Source organism: Falco rusticolus, chromosome 6 (assembly GCF_015220075.1).
Source record: "Falco rusticolus isolate bFalRus1 chromosome 6, bFalRus1.pri, whole genome shotgun sequence".
Lineage (NCBI taxonomy): Eukaryota > Metazoa > Chordata > Aves > Falconiformes > Falconidae > Falco > Falco rusticolus.
Window position 1 is genome coordinate 72,481,196 of NC_051192.1, and position 25,558 is coordinate 72,506,753.

The 25,558-nt window shown below is 37.0% G+C and overlaps 1 long non-coding RNA gene across 2 annotated transcripts in view; it reads left to right on the forward strand.

Annotated features, from left to right (window-relative positions):
- The first annotated feature begins 6,418 nt into the window (after positions 1 to 6,418).
- The window catches only part of LOC119150216, a 37,501-nt gene continuing 18,361 nt past the window's right edge, over positions 6,419 to 25,558 (forward strand). Inside the window, exons 1-4 of one of the 2 annotated variants that reach the window (XR_005104967.1) lie at positions 6,419 to 7,026; positions 8,064 to 13,043; positions 14,759 to 14,851; positions 22,880 to 22,999. This is a non-coding gene — a long non-coding RNA (uncharacterized LOC119150216). The remainder of the gene's footprint in view (positions 7,027 to 8,063; positions 13,044 to 14,758; positions 14,852 to 22,879; positions 23,000 to 25,558) is intronic. The other variant, XR_005104968.1, reaches the window with a different exon arrangement.

The window sequence follows — 25,558 nt, forward strand, 5'->3', positions numbered from 1 at the left end:
CTGCAAAGTCGATGCTTTCAGAGATCATAAAGGTTCTAAAAATGAGGAAACAAGCAAAATGTGGGGGTTTTGGTGAATCCTTGTGTGTTTTAACTGTTTTTTGGCATTGCAACATCTTCTGGAGGAATGATTATATTTACACATACTGTTTTAGCTGCCTGTCAAAGAATTCTAAGTGCATCAAGAGTTATGTGGTAAACAAGTGTATAAGTATCAATGATATCCAAACCCCAAGATTAAATAATTAAGAACACAGGAACTCAAATCACCATTTCTGCTCTAGACATTACATGAACTCAAATGATCAATATTGGTGTTGGCTACTGGTATCTCTTCTTAAACTGTTTCCTGCTTCTGAGACCTTATTTTCATTTGTCTTCTGTGTGCATCTTTCTACTCGCCTCTGTCATACATATTAAAATATGAAGGGAAAGAGAGAATTACAGAAACAGCAGAGACAATTTCAGGAATGCAGATAAAGATAGACTTTGTTCAATAAAGTATGACAGTGTTTCTGAGTGTGAATAGTTATGTTTTCCATTTGCAAGTATTGAATAATCATGTTATAATGGAGAACTGTTAGAAGGAAGGAAGGAGGCAGAGCTCTGCTGGAAAGCTGCTGAAGTTGGGTGGACTGAACATAATTGAGAGCAATAGGACAGAGACAATAGAGAGAAATTAAAGCTGGGGGCTTTGGCACTTTTTGCCTTCCTTTTTGAAGTGTCTGTAGTCAGCAGTGTCTGGAGCCTGCAGTGGGAGGGACTGGAGAAACCATAGCAGAGACATAAAGCAGTCCTCAGTCAGGCTGATGCTGAGCCTGCTCAGCACTCTCTGCAGACTTACTTGTCCAGCCAAGAGAGTGAGGTTTATAAGGGAATGGATTATGGTTTTACTCCTCACGGAAAGGAACAGCACATCATATTTCACGTGCTGCCTGCTGTGCCATCTAGCTGGAAAATTACAGCTGCTTACATTGTAAAAAGCCTATCTGAAAAGAGACCAGACTGGTATCAATCACAGTAGGTAATTACCTACATTCTTCAAATAGACAATGTACATACATGTCTATACAGACAGCTCAAATTTAACTGAAGGCTTATCCAATTTAGTTTCATATGCTACCCATGCCATCATTTTTTAACGTCTTTCCAAAGCTACAAATCTCTCTACAGGATAAAAGACATAAAAGACCAGTTGAATATTGCTTTGTTTTTCTGCCAAATGGACTTTGCTGTCCTGTTTTTAACAAAAGCACAAAGGAACAACTAGTTTGTCTTTGCCCTATACTTCACTTTTGTACAAATACTTGACAGCTATATATCAAGTTGCATGCATGATCTCTTGTCTCATCTACAACATCTCAGTCATCTAGAAAACTGAAAAGTTAGACTTAAAAATAAATGTAGATTTTGGTTTGAGGCAGCATAAGGCATTTAAATGACAGTGTCAGTGTCCTACTGAACTGGATTCCCAAGGTATGTAAATTTCTTCTGTAGTTCTAATGTTTCTTTATATTCATTTAAATGCCCTGGCAAAAAAAAGCTACGTTTATATGTCTCTTTATATAAAAGTTTATTGTTAAAAAAAAGTCAGTAATTAAAAAATTTCAGAATATATAAGGTCACAGAAGTCAAAATTTCACCTGTTTTTTGAGAATACAACTGAGAATTTTGATCTGAACATATGAAATAATACATATGCGAGGCTGCTTTCAAAATCTCAAGTTAATCAGAACATTGTCTGCTTCTTGTCTACAAAACAATCAATTAACCACCAGACTTCACCATGAATAATTGATACATATTAAACATGGTGGTCAGATTACAGATCAGAATCTTTTACCAAAACTTATTTGTAGTGTTGCATTGAAAGCAGACCCTTTCTTGTGATAAAACATTTCAGTCAATATTTGAATATACATTAAGCACAGAAGTCTTGAATACTGATGATCAGAGTATCGATTAAAATGTTTTTTGCAAGGTTTGTTTCCTGCTGAGAAAATGTTACCTTAATAAGTCACAAGTCCTTGCTGGAAACTTTATAATTTTTGATGATTTTATTGAAAATCTCTTTTAGGAAGGTATGTCTAGTCATTAGATATTTCTGTGGCCACATCACAGTGGATCATCTCATTATGGTTATATGTCTATCCTTAACACATTCCTTTGAGATATAGAAACCACATCCCTTTCTACCGACAAAGCTGAGTACCTTAAAGAAACAAAGGGCCAAATCCAAAGGAAGACTTTCAGTGATTAAAGTAGAACCTAAAAATATTATAGGAATCTATATCTAAAATTGTGTTTCAGAATAGTAACTCATGAGCTGCTTAACTTGGAACATAAGTTTTTTACACCAAAGAAGGTGGGAACTGACTAAAGCAGGACAAGCTGAGGACCTGGGCTTCCCCTTCCCTCCAGCTAATTACACAGACTAATCTGAAAATGGAGCAACTCTGACTAGTTATTCAAAGAGCTGCTGCTGATATTTATAGTTTTGACTGCCTTAGGGATTCTAGAGCTCAAATTCATGTGGATTTCATGCAGAAAACACTTCAGTCCTTGACCGAGCTCCAGAACTGGGCAACAGCTCTGGCACGCCACTGATGAGGATTTCCTAGGGCTAGCTACAGTAACGTCAATATGATCAAGAAAGAGACTTGGTCATGGTCTCCTATGTTACAAACAAGTGATCTCACACCAGGGTATGTTCAAAGAAGGGTGAAGCTCTTCCTGTTAAAATGCCAGTGCAATACTTTTTAAAAAACAAACGAATTCCCAGAACTTAATTAGAAGTACAAAATATGAGTGTAAACCAATGGACTTCCAAACAGAGTATTTCATACCACAGGAGTGGTACAACATTTTTTCCCCTCCTTTGTTTGAGAGAAATGAAGTCTTATAGCCATACAGACAAGTTGGGGTGAATTTCATGGTTATCTTTTGCATGGGTTTATGGCCATATCATTTAAAGAGCTATCAATTGGCAATGACTTTAAATTTGTATAAGTAGGCTACATACTACATTGTGATATATACAGTGCAGCCAGTATATATTGGACAGTCCAGCTGAAGCTCAAGTTGAAGCTCCACATCATTCTCATAGATGACAAAAATTTCAATGTGTCTTGGTTTTTTATGCCTGTAGCTGATGTCACCTTTAGTTTTGTATGTTTTAGCTGTTTTACATGACAGAATAGTTTTAAGATGAATTGGCAGAGACAGACCCACTTAATAAGAACAGCACAAACTCGTGAGTTACAGATCCTGTCTCTCAGGTTGAGAAGCAGCGGGTTCACTGCTAAGTCCCTACCATTAAATCACAACTGCAATGGGTCAGATTAAACAAACAAGCAAACAAATAGTAAATCCAAGCAAAACCCCATTTTGTACCAGAATTTATTGTGCTAATAGGTCATTGAAAGCTCACACTGAACATTTCCTGATTTAGATACAAAATAAGGAGCTTAAGCTGTGTCAATTGACAGGAAGTGTCATGGATTTTCTTGACGTTGCAATGTGGAATAAAAACTTTTTCTAGCATTTTTCACCTTTCTTATTCCTCTCAGCATTGCTCAGTCAACATGCTGCCTTGCACAAAATTACCATCAAGGTGACCTTACAAGAACATCACATCAAAAGCTAAAATCCTGACATATTTCATAAGATTTTTTGAAGACAGAGTAGTGTTCTCTTACTTCCCTCTCCAAAACAAGGTAGAAGCTGACCTTGATAATGACAGGTGACAGAAAACGCTTCTGAAATTGAGAGCAGATCGAAGCAATGCAGTACAAAGATATGAAATGTAGAAAGACATGCCTCTCTCCACACAGTGTTATTTGCATCATAACTTCCTTCAGCTTCTTCAAATCACTCATGACCTGTGATACAGCAAGTGGATGGAACCACTGATACCCTGTCTCTTCACCTCATAGCAATGTCTGTGAAAAGAAATCCAGTCTAACAAAAAAAGGAAATGAAAAGGGGACACAGAGGTGGGTTTAAGAAGTCCTTTCAGCTGAAAGCTGAACAGCCATAGCTGATTAATTAACCATTTTAAAATGGATTTTGTTAACTAAAAGAAAGGCCTTCATAAAGATGAAAGAAATTATTCTATTCCATTTCTGTATTTAGATTTTTTTATTGTTCTGTTCTTCTAGGGCAGCAGAGTTTTAAATCTTATATCTCTACAAAAATGTATGCAGGGCAATGATTGTGTTCATGCTCATTTATGGTTGTGAGCTGAAAAGTGTGGATATTTGTACTACAAGACACATGAACTTTCTGAGAAATGCACTAAGCACTAGGATCTTTTACTGACTCACTAATTCTTGTTGTATCAAGATTTGTATTGTATTGTAATATTTGTATTGTAATAGTGAATTACTGGAATAAAGATTTCCTGGAGGTTATGATTCAAAAAGAACGCAGCTAGATTTTCTCAGGTACAGGATGACTTCCCAAATGAGGATTTGTTTTATTATTTTTTTCCTGCTGATAAATAATCCTTGGAGTGAAGTGGGTGAGGGGGTGGAACACAGTATGCATTCAAAGAGACACAACAGAAATGGTCCTGTCACACCTGCCTCATTACTATCTTTACCTCTGAAGCATGTGACGTCTGATTTATGTTCTAGGTGGAGCATCTCAATGCTAAATAAAATGGGATTTTAGTAAGCATCATAACAGAATCAACATCTATATCGATTCTCATAGTCATAGCAATCATCTCATAAGCAACTGCCAACAGTTTTGTATGAGCTGAGAGCCTGTCTCAGCCTTGATTCAAATGAAAGCAGTTAGCTGTTTGTATGCATTCAGTTTGCAAGCTGTCATATAATGATTCATACCAATGATGTTAATGAAACCTGACTTGTAAAAACAATTTTGATGGCAGACTCTCAGCTGTCATTCCACCCTTCCCATAAAGCTCATGCAGTTTGTGTCATGTGTGACCATTATGACATTAGGTATCGTGAAATTAACTGAATTATGCAAAAAAACCCCACCCTAGACTGTAAGCAGAGATGTTACAGCCTTAGGTTGTACTTCCACATGGCTTAATCAGGTGAGATTCTCATGAACTCAGCTGTAGGGCTCAGACAGCGAGCCGGGTCTCAGTGCTGCTTTTGCTGTATTAGCAAATGTGAAATACCTGAGTCTTAGCCAGAGAATCACAGAAAGGTCAGGGTTGGAAGGACCTCTGGAGATCACCTAGTCCAACCCCCCTGATAAAGCAGGTTGCACAGGATCGCATCCAGGTGAGTTTTGAATGCCTCCAGAGAAGGAGACTCCATCCAATTGTTTCTGTTTCATTGACTTCTATCATTAACTTCTTTAATAATAAAACTGGAGGTATTTACTTAATGTGTGTTTTATGGTATTACTTTGTGGTCGATTAAGTCCAGAGCCAAAAGGAATAAGAGGGAGTGTAAATGTACTCATTCAATTGAGTACCAAAACTACAGTTCAGAGTATCTTCCCTGAGTGGCTGCTTAAGTTTGTGGATGCTTCATCTTTTGCTGATGTCCCATGGTAGTTTCAATCTGATCTGCTAGTGGGCAGACACAGACTGGCTATTTCTTTAAAACATGAGAATAAACTTCCAGTGTATTGAATACAAGTGGTCTTGATAGTCCATAATTATATTTTAGTGATTGAGTCAACTCATCACACTAAAAAAAAATTCATGCTTACTCTTCCATAGTATATAAATGAACAATGGCATTTTTAAATTCTATTCCTTTTTAGTAACATATAGCATACTCCCTCATAGAACATTAATCAAAAAGGGTGTTTAATACCAAACAAAGAGGAGCTTTTTAAAAAAAATCTTATTACATATGCTACCTTTTGAGGTATCTTCAGCTTCATGCTTTTTGATGCAAAAAGGAAAAAAAGCCCAACCCCCAAACCCAACAACTTCTGGAAGTAACATTAATTCTTACATTAATTAGCCTTTACAGTAGGGAATATAAGGAAACTTCTCTTTCTCTGTAACTTTTTTATTTGTATCAGTACAAGGCAAAATGTTAAAAGTAATGACTGAAAATCATTATGCTTCAAGGGAAAGTCTGGGGAATAGGAAGGGCTGGTTCACTAAAAGCCAGTTCTACCTAACAGACTACATCTTTCACTGAGGAGGAGAGAAAACCAAGGCACAAGAGCTGTATCTTAACAAATATATGTGTTTTGTTGTCACAGCACTCTCCAAACTAGCCAGCTGCAACAAGGTCTTTTACCATCCCATACCAGCATGCTCTTCATACAGTCCCTCTGCTGCCTTCTCCTCATCTCACCTCATCCATGGCACACGGTCTCTCTCTTCTTTCTGCTTCTTCCTCCTCTCTCTTCCTCGGCTGCCCAACCCCTTACCAGAACCAGCCACAGCTGCACCTTATCTACACCAGCCAACCCACCGCCCCTGAAGCCAGCCCACAGCTGTATGTTATCAGTGCTAATTAACCCAGCTTCATGCCTCTACATTTCTTCAGGTCAAAACAAATGCAAAACCTGTACATACACAGCAGGAGAGTAAGGTAGGCAAACAACACAAACTATCACTCAGGCTGCCATTTCAATGAAAAAGATTTAGTCTTCAAAATCAGTGGTTGGAAATGAGTGCAATGAAATCAGAAAGCCCAAAAGGTTAAATAGGCATATGAGTGAACGAGGAAGGAAGGAAGGGTAGTAGTTGGTAATAAAGGTAGGGTGAAGAAAGTGGTTAAGACACTAGCCTCATTTGAATCTCTTCTACAAGAAAAAGCTGTGATCGGACAGGCTAGCAAGGTTTTCCTGAGTGTCTGGTGTCTACAGTCAGGAAGTTGAGGCCCTTGGGAATGGGCAGCAGAAGCGTCAGTCACCAGTGTTTTCTACACCTTGCTATACACGCTGTAACAATGTGGAAAGTATTTGCAGAAAATACTTATGGTAAATCACTAGAAAGCCTAAAGCTGATCACCATCATGGGAAAAGATAAGCATGTACCACACAAACAGGTGGCACTGACAGCTAACCTCCTAGAAAAGTAAGTTAACTGGACCATTAATTTTGTGGTATTCATATCTGAAAAGTCAAATTGTCCATAGGGAGCAGAAGCAGAAGCCACAACAAAAGCACATTGCCTTCAAATATAAAGAAAGCAAGACGTTAAAATTTGTCAGAAGCAAGAAAAAATCTGAAAATCTATAACAAAACTGCTTTTTTATTTCGGAGAACAGCTCTGTTGCATCCATTCCCGCCTACATGACCCTCATATGGGACAATAGTCATTATTGTGGCAAATGCTGTGCTTTCCAAAGAATGCAATTTTAGTCATTGTGAACTTGCTGTGTGATATCGTAGAAGCATTTAGTTAGCTTTGTTTATGTGGGAACTTAAAATACTATTGATGTAAGTTTATTTCACTTATATAAGCATGGGTTGCATAGAATTACAGTTCTGTGTAAAGTATAACACTGCTACAATTCTTTTTTAATCATTTTGCCAGCGCTGTTTTATTTTACCAGATTTTCTTGTCCGTATGTTTTCTTTTGCAAGGACCACTATTCTTGACTACAGCAGCCCAGATTAGCTTGACAAGCATTTTAGAACTGTGAATTAATCATAATCCAGGTCTGCAAAAGCTCTTTTTTTTTTTTCTTTCCCTTCAACATATTTTCTGTGTTCCTTTTATTTTATTGTCTTTAGAAGAATCTTAAAATTACAGCTAAAGTACCAGTTTAGTGCTTCCGAAGTAACTAAAAAATTAATTTTTTATATACAAAAGTGAGCTAAACCCAAAGTTAAATTTTAGGTAAAAAATGTATTAGTTCAATTTACAAAGAATTGCAGATGTGAGGGTAATGAATAGTGTGTGCTGCGTTAGGCTTTGTTCAGATGTAAGCAAGAACTCTTGCTTTAAAATCTTCAGATGTGTGTTCCAATATCACCAATCTCAATAGGTTCAATTTTTTTTAAAACCCAGTCTATGAGAATTGCATCATTCCACGGAACTACTGCTTATTCCTTAACATAATTGTGATCCTTAATAATGAACATGTTTTTCTTTGTTTCATATTACAGAAATCTTAAACTGTAAAAATAGTTGTATCTGGACTTTAAAGTTGCACTCTTGAACTCTGTGTGAAGCAACTTTGTTAGTTCTGCTGGAATACTGATGAGATCTACTCCTTCAACAACAGAATGCATTGAATTACTCGGACTAATTGTGAATCTACAATTATTATATGAACAAGCACATTAATGCTGGTGATGGCTTTAACAAATGCTGAACAGAAGGCTTAGGTCTCCTGATAAGAAAATATGCAAAGCACTGTTTGGTTTTATTTCTTATGTGCCTCACAGCACTATATAGCTTTATTTTAGCTATTTATTACCAGGCAGGGATATAGGACAAGTCACTCCATAAAAAGCTTGTGTTGGAACTAGAGATTATAAGATAACTGAACAGGTATAGATTTAATAACTCCGCAAAATTTATTATGAGTGTATTACTCATGCCAAGTATGCCTTGGGATAAATGAGTAGTTCAGATTGGGTGGGGATAACTGGCAGATAGTGTTAATTAGAAGCATATGGAAAATCCTTAAGTATCTGAATTTCCCCATTCCAGGAAGAACTATCCAATGATGTTTATAGAATTCACATATCTGCTTGCTAGTCAGTTTTGAGGAACCACATTTAAGCATCTGTCTAATCTGCTTCCAGCCAAGAAAGCTTCTAGTGGTGTCCAAAATGTAACCCTGAAGAAAAATAGGTTAGGAATAAGCAAAAATGTGGAACTTCTGGGGAAGGAGAATGTATTCAGGAGATGTCTGGGCACATTGAAGGATAACTAGGAGAGATGCACCAAAGTAGCTAACCCTGTGCACTAAATTTGTATCTTACATTTCTTATTTTAAGATTTTCCTTGCACATGTTGCTTTTAAGAGAGTTACCTCAAGTAAATAACTCTTTGTTTTACTATTAAGGTTGTTAAATACCAAGACAGATAAGAAATAACTGTCAAAAAAAGTCTGGGTGTGAAAGCTGGTGCTGTCATGTCCCAGCTTTCTTATGGGTACAAACTAACAACCATCTGCAAAAGGGGTCCAGTGGGGATTATAACAGACAGCAACTAAGAGACTAAAAATGTTTTAATATTCAATTAACGGGCAATTTATATTTATCTGTTCCTGTTCCAGCATTGCCCTTTGGCTTAAATTGTTCTCATTACTGTTACTCACTCTCCATTGCTCTTTCTGCTTTCTTAGACTTCTATCTCCTAAATAAATGGGCTCTCTTATGCTGTATGTAATGATGTACACTGTTACAAAAGGAGAAGAGTACTTAAAAATAATGACCTAATGTTTTAAACTTGTTAAGTGGTCATTAAACTTGTTCATCTGCTCAAATAGCAAATAAGTGTCAACAGAAGGGCAAGGAAATAATAATAAAAAAAACAATTATTGAGTCCTTCAAAATCTTTGAAGAAGCACTGATCCATACTACACAGTTAAGGACTTGTGAAGAATCCAACTAAATTATCCTAATGATGAACAAGAAAACTCCAGGGTGTAATTATTTAAAATCAAATTGCCTTGGAAATCTCACATAATTTTTGAGAAAAACACTAGTATTACCACTCAGTTACTTAATTTCCATTATGAGAATGCATAAAGTGAGATAGAAAAAAAGTGTGAGATCATTCAAGAATATTGGGTTATAATATTAAATACGGTGAACTAAATAAATCTCAGAAAATATGCATCTTAAAAGCTTTTAATCACTATGCATCACATCTAATATCAGCTACAAGCAGCAACCCAAACATGACAGTATTGTAGAAACCAACCAGGTAGGCATGTAACAAGGAAACTGGCTCTGTGAATAATTCAGTATTATCAAATACTACCAACTGACTGCTATCCTGAGAACAGATTTGCGGGTATTACTGCTCGTAAAACAGGTTCTAAGGGGAGGCATTTTAAAAGCTTGTGCAGCTACAAATAACCATTCAAGCACTCATGTCAGGGTTCAAAGAGAAGTTGGTGAAAGACTTCTGAGATTCAGAAGTGTCTAGTGTTCACTATATTTTGTACTGTGAAAGAAGACTGCGATGGAAAAAACAGAGCATCAACACAAAGAATTCCCATTATTAGGCCAGGATTTATGCTCAGGCTCACAGTTCCGGTTCAGCATAGAAAACTCACCTTTTGAGCTACCCAGGACACCTGCCTGGCCTGAGGCTTTATATAGGTAGCTACTATTTCTTAGATAGTATCTCCTGTCAATATTTTATATATATATATATATATAGTATATATATAAAATGGCTATAATATTAGTTCTGGCTTTGCCTGGTACAGATGGAAGGCAGGTAATGCCCAGGAAAACACTAACAGACTTTGCTTGTGTTTAACTTCATTCTATTATCAATACGATGGATCAGATAAGTGAATCAGTTGGTAGGAGAGTATGTGAACTGAGATCAGGTGACTATTTGTACTCTATGAGATGTGGCCACAAGATATTTTGAGCCACCTTGTTTTAAGCTTTTGGAGAGACAGTATTGAAATCAGGTTAGGCATTAATACTGGCTTGTGCTGCTGCAAAATAAATACCTTGATGAAATTTTGTCCTAGCTACTGTTGGGGAAAAAAAAAATAATCACAAGCTCTGAAGATTTGACCTAAATTATGTATTAGCAAAGCTTCTCATTCTGTAGCCAGTGAGCCTGAAATTCCTTTTCTCTTGTAGGTATATTAAATCGATAAAACCTATATAGAGCATTAAACTAGAAAGAATTCAGAGTTTCCATATTTTGCATTTATCTGTCTCTCCTGCTCTAGCACTCATCATATTTGTGGAATAAATAAAATGCTGTGGATTTGGTCTAATGACCCATGTTAAAGGGTGCTAAAGATATAGAAAAATCAAATCCGCCAAAAAGTATAGGTTTTATCAATAAATCTAATTATGGGTAACTATAGCAAATTGTCAGGTAATAGGTTCACTGCCAGAATTGAAAATTGCTACCTTTTATTGTTTTCTCCAGCAAGTGCATAGAGAAACTTAGAGATCCTCCTAAGAAGTTTTTCTGTTTGAAAGGAATTGTATGTATGAAGGGGAATGTTTAGACTTCTGTGATATATACAGAATTGTGGAACTCCCAAAACAATGCTGGGATTTAAAAATGAGATAAACTTTCAACATTTCAGTGGTCTAACTCCCTCATGTGTAGTTAAAAAGGTTGTCATTTGCATATTATTAGCTTTGCTGACTAGCGCTATGATAAAATTCCTTGTTTGCTCTGGTTTTGTGTTATTTAACTGAACTACTCTTTGTTTTTCTTACCTGTGTGTTGATTTTAATGCAGCAAGACAGCTCAATCAGGGATAAGTTGTTTCAACGTTTGCCAATAAGGGAGTGGGCTAGTATCTAAACTTGCTTCCTTTCACTGCTTTGGCCCAGTCATGTAGAGACTTGCTGGAAGATGATGTCTTTATTCACATTTCTCTTGTACCATAAAATTAAAAGGATTGAATCAAAGATAAATTACTTCGTATAAATTCCCAAATTAATTAGAAGTTTTCAAGGAGCATCTGATTTTATATTGTATTATGGAATAGAAATACAATGTGACAAGCTGAGCCTATGTAACTGTACAACAGAAATTGCTTGCAGAATTGTCTCCTCTTGGTGTTCTGTTGTAGCAATTTGCATAACCCAGATCTCTCTAAGACAATGACAGCTCTAGAGTGTCCTTGTCTACATTTTGTTCATCTTAAGTGATTGTCCCTTTTAGGGTACCACCATTGCACCCTGAAGCATGCTTTGGATCTTACTGTAACATAAACAACTAGCTAAATATTAGTTTAACCAGGCCTTCATTCTATTTTATAATAGTTGCTACCCTACAGTAATAAATAAATAAATGGGTAACATATGACTATTGGTCACCTATATGAAGATACATTAATATAATATCCATTAAGACATTTTATATTTATTTGTAAATTGCTTTGGGGGAAACTGTTGTTTATTTCTTCTCTCCTCATCTACAGAAACCTTGCAACAACAAAGTGATATATTCTATACCATACATGCATTTCAAGCCTGCACAGGAAGAACTTCAATTCAAGGGAAAATACCATTTTCCTTTAAGTTTTATTTTATACAGGATTTCTTCTTATACTGCAGACAAATACTGAGCCCAATAGAGTAAATGAATTCAGCCTGAGTGAACACTACAGAGATGTTTGTTCAAACAGTACTAAGCATGATAACACACAGCTTAGTGTCCTCCATACACATACAGTTCAGACTCCTTTTTTTCTTAAGTCTCTTAGACTTATCACTTAATAAATAAAAATAGATTAACCCATCTGTTATTTGTTTTTTCTGAAAATGTTGGGGTCTATTATGAGAAAAAAATAGAACAACTTTAAGTAGATCAGCAATATCTGCTTTCAAGGTAATTAAGAAACTGAGCTTCAAAGAACCTAATTCCTAACACTTGGTATGGTCAATGGTGAGAAACCAGTTAGGTTCTGTTTTGAAGAAAACGTCATTTAAATGTACACATGTTTTAACAAATATTATTAAAGAAGATAATGCTGTAAAACCTGAAAAGATTTATCATAAATGTGAAGGAGAAACAAAACGATAAGCCTTTTAGTCAAATACATGGCCATTTTAATAGATTGAATTAATATATTGAATCATGACTCATTCTGAAATGAACTGATGCCTTTTAGTTACTAACCTCAGATGGGCAAGGATGTCTCTGCTGTTGGGAATCTAGATAGTGTAGGTCATCTTCTACTCAATAAAGGTTTGGTAGGGGTCTGGAAAGGTGCATGAAGAAATTAAATGGAGAACAGAACAGGGAGAGAGAGAGAGAGAGAGAGATACGTGAAAAAACAGTCTGCAGAACAGAACAACACAGAGCCTCATGCCTGGCTGCTCTTTGTTTTTCTGTACCAGATACAAAGTACATTCCTATTGCAAGAATGCCCTTCTGGAATCCCTCTAGGCAAAAATCACCATCTGGCTTGAAAGGTAAGTATGGACAGAACTTCAGTTTAGTGAATAAAAAGTACCGGTTACAGCTATAAGAAGAATTATCTTAATCAAAAACATGAAAATGCTGTCTGTGTTACAGCTTTTGTGCATTTTAAATGGTAGAAAAGTATGAATGAGTAATACGCTTGTGATGTTTAAGTTCTCCAGTACTTCTGTGCTTCCATTAAACGCTGGTCCTGAAACCATAGCTGCTCCTTCTCAGTCTTCACTTGGGGGGAAGATGTTAAACACGTTCATGCAAAGCTGTGTAGGAAAGGCAAATATTGCATTTTTGTTCACATAACATATTTTATATTTAACAGGTATCTAATTTTAATACCTCACACCATCTGCTTTCTGATCAAAAAGTTTTGTCACAATTTCTTTGTTCTCTTGAATCTTAGTTGTTTGTAGCTTTTTTCTTTTTTGAATGCTGGAAACATTCAAACTGACAATTCAGTTAGGTTGTTCATTTTATTTCATTATTGCTTGAACAGGGATTACAATAAGTAGATATAAACAAGCAGAAAAAGAAGTGCAAAATTATCCCCACTGTGTTTCAGACTTGAAAGGGACCCTTCCATAGCTGCAAGGATCATGACTGCAAAAAATGGACAGTGCAAAACTTAATTTAAAATTCTCATAGAACTGAGATTTGCAAAGAATTTAGGAGTCACTTATATGCAAGGCACTGTGTAATAATGGTCATATGAGTCACAGCATTTCCCATTGGTAAAAGTCCAAGCAATCTTACAAGCATGTAAGTATTGTCACATCTGTCTATACATTTGCTCACATTCTCTGTGACTACACAACATAGCAAGGATCAGGCTGTAAAATCTGGTTGTACTGTGCTGCTAAAAAGTTTCCAGCTGAGTGTTAAAAAAGGTGCTGAGCTATTCACCAGGATGGCAACAGTAAATATCCTGTGTGAAATTCTGCTGCTGTCAGTGTAGATGATAAGACTCCTACTGACTTAGATGAGGCTAGATTTCATTTCTCCTACACTTCATTTTCAATTAGAGTCTGTACAGAGAGCTTTTAACGTGACTGGCAATTAAGACCTTAAAGGGGCTTTGGAGACATTCAAAGTAGCTATTTCTGTTGGCCTCTTTAATGTTTTATAGGGCTATACTTCTTCATCATTATAAACTCTTCTGAATCTTTCCTGGGAAGGGTGGAAGAAAGGCAGAGGGGTTGGGGGAGATTGAGCAAGACACTAGGCTTAGGCTTGTTTACTTGCTTTTTTCTTTTAACTTCTCTTAAACTACTTGGGTGGTGGTGAGTCACAGTTCTGTATATAGATTCTTTGAAAAAGCTGCTTTATAAAAGATGAACTTCCTGCAGATTGTGAGTCTCGTGTAGGAAAATTCTATTTTCCTCTGGTATCCTGAGCATGTACAACATCAGTAATCATATAGCCCTTCTGAACCATTTGAGACTGTCTTTTTTTATTATCTAAGAATAGTGGTAACTTAAATCGGCATATTTTTCTTGAATTACTGTTTAGATGCTTAGTGTTATTTCCTGTTTTTCTCTGAAGAGCAGGACAGTCTGTGGTCTAACTCCAATCCATGTGCCTGGTCCTCAGGAAGCAGCAGCAGAAGAGGAGACTGCAGTTTTGTACTTGTTCACTTGGTCTTCCATGCACCTGCAAACTCCTCCTCCTCCCTTTCCTTTAAATGTATTTTTTCTTGTCCCTCTCCTGTCAGAAGGAACCTACACATGAGTTTCCCTGGGCACACAGAGAAGCTGATTAAATGGAAGGGAAGGTTGCCTTATCCAAGAGTGAAACCTTCTGCTAGGTAAGTGCAGGAGAGCTATCATAAATGAGTGAGAAAAAGCTCATTTGTAGGTGACCTGAAACCTGTACAGGAAAGAGAGGTTAGATTTCTTGCTTCAGTATATAAATGACTTACAGTAACTTCAGTGGGTTTTATGTTAGTCCTTAGTCTGTATTCAGCTCATTTAATAGAACCAGAAAGGTCTCATAAACCCAACCACAACTAAATTCTAGAAGGATCTCTACAGTAACTGTGAACATTCATTTCAAGAAGTGTATAACCAGCAAATTTGTTAAAGTTCATTTAATTTTCTGAACTCTCTCTACAATAATGCCCTGCTCCAAGTAAATAAAATGGTGATCTCCCAAATCAGGACATTCTTCAAACATTTCCCCTCTTGCCTTTCTTGTTAAATATTTCCCATGTACAAATGTCATGGTATAAGATTAAAAGCTTATTCTTCATCTAAATATCTAATCTGTATGATTAGTTTATGAGGAGCAGGAGTTTTGTTTCTGGGTTGTGTTTTTTATTCCTGGAGCAAGAATCAGTAGGTTGTATTGTTGCTGTTCTCAAACTGGTTTTGCTGATAAATATTACATTATTCCTCCTCTTACATTATTCCTTCTCTCCTGCTTTTTGCAAACCTGTCAGAGATTAAACACATATACAGGAGATGGCAGAAGCAGCACACAAAATTTGGGTGGTGTGCTTGGCACTCTTTAAAACACTTGGTGGAGCAGAGGAGAGTTTAAAGAGAGCACCTTAATTAGTATTAGTCAGAGACAGGTGCAGAAGAACTTGGAAAACTGGGAATAGAGGAAATCATTAGGAAACTTGGGCTAAATAAATGGAATTCTCTCCGGTGTGCAAATTTTCTCACGGGAGCCAAAGTCTGCATTGTAGTAACGCACAAAGTTTTAATGTTAACTTGTAAAAAACCCTATATGTCATCTCTCTTTCCATATCTAATTGTGAAAACCTTTTTTTAGAGCTATGGGGCTTTGAACATAACAGCAACAGAAACAGAAACATCTTGCTGCTTTTGAAGAAATCAAGCTGGCATTGCAGCTGTTCCCTTGGGACCACCTTAGTTTGATATTTTGCTCCCATGCTGCATAGTCCTGAAACTGAGACTCTTGCTTTCACTTGAAAATTGCACAGATCACCTCTGGGAATCCAGTGGTCATCTGGAAATTTGCCAGTATTGAATATTATAGGCATTGTTTCAAATAGCAATAGGGGTGTTACTCTAAAAACACTGACAGAACACCTCATAGCCGAGGGGACAGTTTGGGAGAAATAAATCTGTGGTTTTTTGACAGATAATGAACCAAAATCCATATGTAAACAAAGAAAGCATCTAAGGATATATAGCAGATGGTAAGAAGCTTGTACAAAGAGGGAAGGGGGAAGTTCAGGCAAAGTCTGTGGTGATGTTTTACGTTGGTAAGGGATGGCACTAAAGGATAATAAGGCCACAGTCAAACCTACTGTATTATGCAAAAAGGGTTCAGCAGAAGAAATTCATAGCAAGTTCATAGTTATAGACAAAAAAATGGGGTATTAAGTGAACTTCTGAAGTAATTTACATATCTGCAGTTTTATTGCAAGTTAAAACATGAGTGTGTGTGTAAAAAGGGCACATATTACCAACACTTTTACTTTAGAACTCCTCTAAGGCTTTCGGCCAGTGGGGTTCAACAGTGCCTGTGGGAAACTTATTTCTTGAATACCAGAGCAAGACAATTTTATTCAGAAACAACATTTACTTCCTTTTTTTATTATTATTTTTATAGAAAGTCAGAAATTTCTCTGACTTTTCTATTACTTATCTGGTATTTGTGTTCCTGTTTCATAAGGAAACCAAATTGTCTGCTTATGGGTTTGGTGTGGGCTTCACTTCTTTGTCATCAGTCAGTAAGTCAGTAACCTATAAATACATTTTAACTGAAAAGTCCTAGTTTCTTTCAAGAATTCCACAAATGGCTTCTACAAAACTATCTCTGTGACTATATTATTATTTCACAGGACAGCAGGTCATCATTGTAATCGCCTTTGAAGCTCCTGTTGAATTCTGTTGATTCAGATTGGTTTCAGAGGCCATACTATTGTGCAAAATTTATTTTTCCTCTTCAAGTTCACTTTTTCCATGCAGACCTTCCAGAGAAGCACCTTTGCTTCTGATCTGAAACCTATGCTACCCTCCAACTTTCCAACTTCCTCTATTATATTCTCTTCAATTTTGTGTAGTTAGCTGCTTTTGAAGTAAAAGAAAAAAGAAAAAAAAAAAAAAGGAAACTAATCTCTTGATAGATATAACTAGGAATTTTTTAGTGCATAGTTAAGGGAAAGAAATTACATGGTTTGACAAAAGAGATCTGTTTTGTGTTAATAGGCTTAAATTGGTGTGTTTGTTTTCTTCAACAGAAAACTGTTTAAAAGGGAATTATGGTATTCTTCCAAAATACTTATGAGACTGAAGTGCCTGGTTACCAAGTATTTTGACAGGATACTTTGTGAAGCTTAGGTAATTTTTATAAGGAACACAGAACTCCTACTCCTGTTTCAAACAGAAAACAGATTTAAAGGCAGTAAATGAAGTTTTGCCAGAAAAATAAAGTATTTTATATGTATTTGGGGTATACACATATGATTGTAAAATATGTATAAAATAAAATACAAGTATGCTTAAGGGGCCCGTTCATGCTTATTCATGCAGCATGTTTCCCTCTCTATCCACCTTCTCAGTTATGGTAGAACAATTGATTAACACAAAGACTGTTGTGTTTTGGAATGTTTATTTTTGGCATTGAAAACATTAATACCCTCTTGACTGTTGCTGAAGTTGGTGGCTTTCTGTGATCATTGTGATTGTGTCAAAGCAGAAATAACTAGGATTACTCCTCTTATCTAATCTGACAGTCAACAGCTCTGTTTACTCCACCAGTCACAACAGCCCTTGGCCTCGCTCATAAATCTTTTGTTCTTGAGCACATATCTGTTTTCCAGGCATTGTTTTTCAGCAGGTATCTGCAAGGGCTCAATTGTCCCTGAAACTTTGTCTCTTCTCTGCTCTTCCTTCACATACCCATTCTTCTTCAGCTCTGTCCCTATTTTTAAAAGCACATGGAAACTGAAGGCATGTCAGGTGATAATTCTTTTGTATGACTACCTTACATCTACTGAAGGATAACACACCATCTTTAAATTTTTGGGTTGCTTACACTGCTGTCTCAGTTTCCATCACAGCCTTTACTTCCTTGCATTACTTGTCACAATGCCCTTTCCTGTTTATTGCTGTTATCTGGCTCCTCCAGCTCCTGTGCTCATCAAACTGATTTCGAATGATGTTACTTATGAAATAACATTCTCTATTTGATTAAACACCGTGCAATCAAAACCACAAGCTTTGAATAAAATGAATGGTATAATGATTGACTTAAGTTTTCCAGTAGAAAGGTTTTAATAGGAAATAATTTTCATAAAGTGAATCACATAGACTAGTTCATGCTAAATAGCTAGTGCAAAAGCAGTATCTGCAAAACACCTAACAAAGTCATAAAGAATTTGTTACATATTGCTGGGGAAACCTCCACAATGACTCAGGTCTGCAGGAGAGGAGGGCTCTGAATGCCCACTTGGGCATGGGTGGGTCTAAAACTTTTGCTACGGAAATGTGGTTATACAGGATAAAATATCTCTCTGTTAGAAATGTCTCAAATCAGATCAAGAACATTAGAAAGAAAAATGGTCTGTCGATTAACCCTTATCATGTTTCTTCTGATAATGAATTTTAGGCATCTCAGACTTTCTTTGAAATGTTGTATGATGTTCCATATTCTGTCCTGAAACCTACACTGTGAATATTTAGTACAAAATCCTTTGTTACCATGGGAGCTGAAGGCTGTAGAAACCCATCTGTCTTCACATTACACCTTTTATTTTCATTCCTTTTCTTATGTCATTTCAGATGTCTTGACCACAGAGAGGGTTGCTTTTACACTTAAAATTACCAGTAGACTAACACCAACTAGGTTTTACTTACTAGCTATTAAAATATAAGGTACAGGAAACAAAATACACTGCTAGTTCAGATCTATCAACTTCCATTTGGATTAGTATTAGTCTACACGTAATTCCTAAAAAAAAATAATAATCTTTTGGCTGTGCTAGCTACTAGCATCTTAAACTCTTCTGTCTGAAATACGGCACCACAGAAAAGACTAGGAGGGAGAGCATGGGCATATTTCGTTGAGTCTGAACTGCTAATAACCAGTAGTCTTTCTGACTGCTGAGGCAAATGGGAGCTCTCTTAAATACTTTCAGGGTAAAACATAGGCTGTTAGGGGCTGAAGTTACACTGATTTCCAGAACTTCCCCCCGCAAAGTACTACAAAAATTATTATATCTCCCATATTATTTGAGCCCTCTCAGAATATTTTTGGGAATTCAGGTGTGATTTATCTGGATTTAGCAGGACAAAAGCAGAGCTCTGATAGCAAGTGCATCTAAATCATAAGCACTAAACTCTCCTGACACATCAGCATGGAATGGCACCTGAAGAAAGAACAGATACCTCAACCCACGTGTCATTGTGACTGAAGGAGATTACTGCTAACAAAAAAACCCCAAGGTGTAAACCTTTTGTTCTCATATTCTCCAAACAGTGGCACCTGACTCTGCATTTTGTTAGTCTGCAACCCTAATGTCCTTGAGCTCTACTTGGTAATATATTACATTTATGCAATCCCAAACCCCACATCTGATGACATAAATCTAGCCAGGGAGATTCATGCTCAAACTGGACTGGACAACGCTTCCGATATTGTGACAGTGATAGTTTTTAGAAAAAAAGCAGCAGCTCACTGACCTTGCTGTGAGCAGTGGGTTTTTTTCTCCTGAATGCCCTATAGTGTCAAAATTGCAACAGAAACTGGCCCTTGTTGCATGTGAATCTCCGCTGCTGGTTGTCACTGTGGTCATGTCCAACACGCAGCCTTCTCTCAGCAGGAGAAGTCTCGAACAGTAGTTTTGCAAAGCACAGCCCTCACTGGTGCTAGGTACTACTTGTGAAATAAGGATAACCAAGAAGTCAGCATGACCTTTCCCATGTACTTTGGATTTGGGGCAGGCAAACCAAAAATAACTAACCCATGATTTTTTCTTTGATGAGGACAGAAGGGCATATGTATTGTTAAATGCTTGGATATGACAGGTAAGCAGGCCATGTAAGTACCAAAACAACATGCAAGTTTAAAATCTTTACCTGCATGTGCAGTTTGCTTGTATGCACTAGGGTTTGAACATTCCATTTTCTCTTTGATTTAAATCATTTCAGGAAATACTTTAAAGGCATAAATAGCAGTTACGTATCAAATCTATTAAAAATCAGTAGGAATCATGCTCCTTCTTTCTATCTGCATGTCTTGAATCTTCCCTTCTTTGTGTATCCATAATAGTATGTTAAAACTTTATTTTGAAGAACAGCATAAGGACAGGAGAAATAGTAGCAAGAATAGAACTGAAGTACCTCTACAAATCTAAGCTCAAACTTCAGTTACACGACATACACAAAAGTTATTAAATAAACTGAGTGTACTAATAAACATCTTCACTGTATCATTATTAAGAATTACAGAATAAATTACTGACAAAATGAAGTTCTGATAACTCATTTTTAATTACTTTATGTGACCATTGTCTAACAGAAAAGATTCTGAGCTAATATCTGCGTGTGCTTAGGTATTCAAGTGAAATCGACACCTAACTCACTGCATTTAAATTTTAGTATGTAGTTTAAATGACTTCAAGAAAAGTCCTTTGCTGACAGCAATAATAACCGACCTGTACTTTTTTATTAAATGCCATAAACACAATGGAATTTTAGCTGCAGAAAGGATAATGTAAGTCACTGGAGCTTGAAAGAATAAAATTATCATCAATATAAAGCTGCATCCTTCCCACTCACTGTACTCTCTCATGTGGTTTGATCTGCTACTTTCCCCTCTTTATTTAAAAAAATATGCTTTTAAATAGTCTGCTTCTAGCCAGCTGTAGTATTTGAAACCAGCACCAATAAGACACTTCAGGTTTCAGTTTCCATATGTGAAGGTGTGTTTATTAGTATTGATATTATGACCACTGGTAACAAAACAACGAACACTTCCCATACAGAACCTAATTTATACACAAAGCATAATAAATTACAAGAAACCAAAGCATAAGATCAAACAGCCCTAACATTAAATTCTTCCTTTTTCACTTGATCATAAGCTAAGTGAGGCACCTCAGTTCCTTCTGTGATCAACAGAGACAAAAGAGCAACAGAGAAGTGTTCATAGCATGTGAAATGAATCATCTTCTGGAGGTGTCTTTGAGGTCATGTAGCTTAGATTGACAGTTTAACTTGCAATGGTGGCTGCAATGAGTTGAAATGAATCCCACATTCACTAAACAGGTTGTATACAGGAAATCCCGAGGGGTTTCAGTAGCAACAATTTGTCTTAGTCTTAGTCGACTCAAATATAGACTATACTTCACATAGCTGTTATATCATAATTAGCATCAAAGATGTTCAAAGGCTGAACTGAGGTCTCAAAGAGTCTTGGGCATAGGGATGCCTCACCTGAATGTCAAGTAGGCTTGGGTAGAGTAAGCCTTTACCTCTGGCGAAGTGCAGCCAGCAGGGAAGCACACCTGAATGTACTCACTAGCAGTGCCAAGGGACACAAGCGCATGGTTTTGAGAGGAACATAGGTGCCTGCCACAGCTGAGGCAATGAAGCATCATTTCTCCAAAGCAGTGAAGGAAGGCTGACACCTAAATCCTGCCAATGCAGATCAGACACCTCACCCAGGCCTTAGATACCTGGGACAACAACTGGCCACTGGGACCAGGACTTCCCACCTGAACCGTAGCTGGGCTTGCTGCTGCACACAATGAGAAATTGATACTACTGACTGGGGCTACATTGGTTTCTGTTGATGTAGCATGTCTGCTTCAAGTTTGCTTTTGTCTTTAGGTCTATGGATATTTCATAATTTTAATTCTGGTAAGACAATTGCCTTTTTTACTGCCTTATGTTCTCCACTGTATTTGCAGATAAAACAGACTTTAACATAAAGTGTAGGAAAACATTTTTTAAAGTAAAAAGAAAAATATTATCCATCTTGAACTTAGTCTAAATATCTGAACATGTAAGAATCAGGAAATAATGCACCATTTGGATTTGAATATTATACTTAGTAGTTCTCGGCAGCTCAGTTACCATGAGGTCTGTAATTAACACCTCCTCTCCTTCAATAAAATGGGACTTTGCTGACTTCTTTCATCAGCAGGTTTGTATGCTTGTTATTTGGCATTTGCTATTTTGTGTCACCACAGAATAAAAAGTACTCAGAGGATGACTTCTCCCACACTTATGGGTAGAAATGAACATTAAACAAATTGAGAAGTAGCTTCCTTTTCCTCTTTTTAGCTGTCCAAAGCAGTCAGAAGGATGCAATTTGAGCTGGTTCAGGCAGTTATTTCTCAGGATGGTAGGTCCTTTTTTAGAGAGAAAACCTACTGAAATTAGTGGGCCTATGAGAAACAGCTCCTCTGGATTTGGGGTGCACAATCTGACTCTCTGCATGTCTTCAGTATCCCCCCAACATCAATAAAAATCCATAAAAGACTTATCCACTTCAAGTCCATGTAATTGAAAATGCAACTTTCTTTCCCCCTTTATATGGATCTTGGAACTAAGCAAACTGAATGAGTAGGTCAAAAGAGTTCTTCATAAGTTTAGATTACTCTAACAATATTGCAAGGTTTTGACCAGATTAGTAATTTAAATTGTTACTGTCCATTTCTACTGTCATACCCACAAGGAGGGCGATAGATATCTTAGTTAAAAAATCCTCTCAATTACCTATGTGAGTGGCATCTTTCTCATTGTGCTCATCTCTGCTGGAAAAGGCTGGTTGATGCCTGCTGGCTATATGTGTAGTTCTGATGCTGCTGGTTAATTTTCCACAACCTCAGCTTTAATTCTGCTTTATTCAGCTGCACCCATTCTGATAACAACAGAACTCTGTTCTTAACTGAGCATGGGGATGCAGAGACAAACCTGGCATGCATTCTATGCAACAGTTCTGGGTGCTTCACATCAACGCATTCCTGTTGGTGAGTAGTGTCGACTATTTAAAAGTTGAGAGACATTAAACATTTTTGCCTGTTGAACTAGAAAGGAGAAATCATGTCATGGATTAACATGGTTGACTTAGTGATCTTAACCTGATGTCAAAAATGGAATATGGTTGGGAGATGTTATTACTTTCCCTCTTCAAAAAGGAATTAAATGAAAAGCAGAACTCATAAGCCCAGTAGAGCTTCTTTGGGGTGGCCTCATTGTCAAGTGTGGAGTTTTGGCCAAACCTGCAAAGATAAAGAAGGCAAGAACAAGCCTGGGTGGTTGTCAAGCTGCATAGAAGTATTTCATTCTTTACACCAAGATCTGTGTCAAAATGGCTACACCACTGTCACAGGTTCATTAGAAGCAGAATTTTCTGCTGTTGATCTGTATAGAGTCATCACTTTGTGGGTGGAGGCTCAAAGAGAGGCTTGTATTTCCCTTGCTTGTTGCTGTGAATTTTAAATAGGAACACAACATTGATGCAGAAATGACTGTTCATATGAACATTTTTCATACATATAGGAATGTATTTATTCTCTAAGAGATTCATTATCTTGGCTGCACCTTGAATTTGAGAAATAGTTACAGATATTACGGCTGGAGGTGGGCTAACTGCCTGACATTCAGCCAGCGTAAAGGCAATGCTGAGATAAATGAGTTGAATAGGCACACACTCTGTGCAGCCCCTAGTAAGAATTGTGTCTTTGCATGGTCTTAAAGAGAAAAGGAGAAAGTGTGGAAGCAGCTCAGGCCATTTATTTCCTCTCCTAGAGTGATGTTTAGGACACATACAGGATCGAATGCAGCCTAAGATAAAAAAAAATAACCCACTTGGCAGTACCATCAGCCATAAAAACATGGTTTTTTCTACTAATCTCCATCCTCCTTTCTCCTGCCCAGGAACAGTGGTGTGCATTTTATTTCCACTAAGCCTCAAACAATACTACGTATCTATCTATCTACCTGTCCCCTAGTTCTATTTTCTGTGGTGACGAGGGGACACCTACACACAGCAACAAGGAACCATGTTATAGTGCAACCTCTTTTTCAGCCCCATTATAACATTATACTAAGATACTGGCTATATTCTTCTCAGCTTTTCATCTTATATCCTTAATGATTTTGTAATCTTGGGAATTGCTTGCCCAGCCTCTTCCAAGTTGGTGAAGAGCTAGCAGCCCATCCACTCTACCAAAAAGCTTAGCAGGAATCCGTGTGATCCCACATATCCATACCAGAAAACAGGGCCTCTTACGTGGTCCTGAGGGCAAGTGGTGTTGCATAGCTTGCCATAGCTAAACTCCCTTCCCTGATCCAAACAGCACAGATCTGTCCAGACTAAATACTGGAAATAATCCCTGACACCTGCTGCTCCTCAGACCTTTCCTGGTCTTAAAACTAGCCCTGCCACTTAAAACTCCAGCCTTATAACTAGCCCTGCCATGCCTGGAAGCATGCTGGGAATGAAATGGTACAGATGACAGTAACAGTGCTGACTTGGTGTCCTGGCCCAGTTATTTTAGTGATTTGCACATGCCTCTGGGTCTCCTGCTTGTCCTTTGCTGTTTTACCTCCAGCCTGGCCCATAATATTAGCTGCTTCAATGTCTTTGCAAAAGGATATGTGCACAGCAGATGCATCTCTGATTTTACTATTTTGAACCACTAATTTTCTCTTCTTATTATTTGTTGCCTCATAAATCATTTAGTTTATTCCTGTTGTTCCTCACATTTATTTTTTTTTTTCCTAGTGGTCTTTGGTCCATTGGTCAGAGGTGCTCTATTAGAGAACCAGTGCTGAAGTACTACTGCATTGATAAAGGGGATCTTTTTTTCTAGAAAATACTTCCAGCTTCTGGTTATTCAAGGATATTTTACACTGGAAATAGCAATAGTTTTGATGCTCAGCAAGGGACCTATCTTCCATTTATTTCCTTGCTTGAATTTCATTATAATCTGTCCTCTCTAATATGTCCCATCAATGAGTTCGATGTTTTATTATACATTGTGCAGAAAAAAAGTAATCCTTTTTAGCTATAATTCTGTTAGTTCATAATCTTATTAGTTGTCCCCAAGATATTGTGACGGTGAGCTATCCATCCCTACTCACTTCCTTCAAATCTCCACTCTTTGTGATTTTCCAGATCTTCATCATAATCTTGTCACCTTTAGCCAATGAGTTTTATGTTTTTAGTAACCCTTTAAGCTCTCTCACATCTTCAGATATTATTATTACCCTTTTGATTTATTTTGTTAATATAGATGGTCACGATTGTACTGTGTCTTTAAGATGTGTGTGAACCATCAAAACCCGACAGAAAATAATGAAATTTCTGTTTTGTCCTCAGTTCTTAATAGTTCTAAAAATCAGCTTAACTGTTTTCAATATTTACTGAGGATTTAACCTTCCTCCACTTGACCTCTAGAATACAATCCCCTTTTGAATATTTATATTCTGCATTTTTGTACATAGGAGTCATCAAATGATGTTCTACTTTGTTGTTTGTTTGGGTTTTTTTCCCAGTTCTACCAGGATCTTTAGTCATCGCT